This window comes from Alosa alosa, unplaced genomic scaffold (assembly GCF_017589495.1).
Source record: "Alosa alosa isolate M-15738 ecotype Scorff River unplaced genomic scaffold, AALO_Geno_1.1 AALO_1.0_unplaced_204, whole genome shotgun sequence".
NCBI classification, from domain to species: domain Eukaryota; kingdom Metazoa; phylum Chordata; class Actinopteri; order Clupeiformes; family Clupeidae; genus Alosa; species Alosa alosa.
In genome coordinates this window covers 7,358-9,000 of record NW_025962327.1, presented here as the reverse complement: position 1 = coordinate 9,000, position 1,643 = coordinate 7,358, and the positions used below count along the sequence as shown (strand labels likewise).

The 1,643-nt window shown below is 41.3% G+C and overlaps 1 long non-coding RNA gene across 1 annotated transcript; it reads right to left on the bottom strand.

Annotated features, from left to right (window-relative positions):
• On the bottom strand, positions 1–835 carry LOC125290216. The gene is made up of 3 exons (XR_007192766.1): positions 693–835; positions 329–465; positions 1–28 (listed from the first exon to the last, which is right to left on the bottom strand). It is a non-coding gene; the product is annotated as an uncharacterized LOC125290216 (long non-coding RNA).
• Between the last annotated feature and the right edge of the window lie 808 nt (positions 836–1,643).

The following is a 1,643-nucleotide window of genomic DNA, read 5'->3' as shown; positions in this document are numbered from 1 at the left end:
TGTGGTGCCCATGAACCCAATCATGAGGCTGTAGGCCAGGAGAGGAAGGAGAAGAGCAGGATAAGGAGAGGAGGACAGAAGAAAGAAAATAGGAAGAGGAGAGGGCATGGGGGAAATAAGGCAAAGAAAGAATTGAAGAGTTGAGAAAGAATTTTAGGAAATGGAGTAAAACAACCCAGGACAGTAGAGTATTATTGGACAGAATAGTGGAGTGGAGGATCAGGGTACACAGAGAGAAGGGTAAAAAGGACACAAAGAACAAACAAACAATAAAGGACCCTTCTGAACAATCTCAATCTCCTGTGTAGATAAGATAGCGGCTACGTACAGAGCTGGTTTCACCCCAACCAGGAGCAGCACACGCAGAGCAATGCGCTTGTGAAGGTTCCAATGCTCCACCGCAATGGCCACCAGTAGACCCCCAATGAACAGCATGTTAGAGTCTTTCAGATACTGGATAGACACCTAAAGACAGGTCATATTATACATGTTACTCATCATAAGGCATCAAGGCAGGGCAAGGCAAGGAGGTTCAAGGCAAGGCACATTTATTTAAAAGGTGAAAGGCATACATTGGTAATAAACAGAGAAATAAACCATTTAAAAAGCCTAATCGTGATGCATATAAAACAGTTGTGAAGAAGAAAAGGCAATGTCCTGCAGATAAGGGGGGGGGGGGGGGCACAGTCTACCTCTGAGGCCTGCATGATCCCCATCAAGGGGAAGAGGATGACAGGGAGCAGCCAGCGGAATGCACTCTGTGCACCAGTACAGAGCCATCAGGATGATGGCAAAGCCACATTTGGCCTCCTGTAACACAAATCCCACACTGTGAGATGCAATGCATGGAGCCACACTGACAGCAGTACAAGGTCACACCACCTGGGATATATAGATGCAAACAAGTTTGGCAGAACCATGGGACAAAAAACTTTGTTTGAATACAAATTCAATTATAAGTAATTCGATTTTAATTTCTCAAACATGCTTTGGGCATTTTATATAGAGATTAACTTTATGATCGCTAGCTCATTTTAAATAAAAGCATATGACAATTATTGTAAAAATTACTGTTTAATTTCAGCAAACGAAATATATCTATTAAATATCAAATACTAGTAATACCATCAGCCATCACCATTTGCACACCTAGTTGCAGCTTTACAGTCATTTATTTGCATACAAAAATGTTTACATGAAAAAGTTATGTGAGTCTTTCAAAAACTTAAGAGTTAACTGTGACTTCTACACAAGGCAGAATTTAAAAGGATACTAGTGAAGACTGCAGAAATAAGACCGGGCCTAAACTATTAGGTTTAATTAGAGTAGGCCTAATCAGAAAACAACACTACTGTTACAATATACATTTCTACGTAATTAGGTTTACACCTAAGTCTATCCTTAAAGGAGAATTCCGGTGTGATATTGACCTAAAGTGTATTGAAACATGATACCGAGTGTGAACGTATGTCTCATAGCCCATCTCGGCTTGTCCCCTGCACTCCAAAATCTGGCGCTAGTTAGCCGATGCTACCAACAGCTTTTTCAATAGTGGTGCTTCGGCATCGGGCTAGCCATGCAAATAAATCACTGTTTTACACCCATTTACGAGGCTCAATGTATCTCCACACTTCATTGGTAGA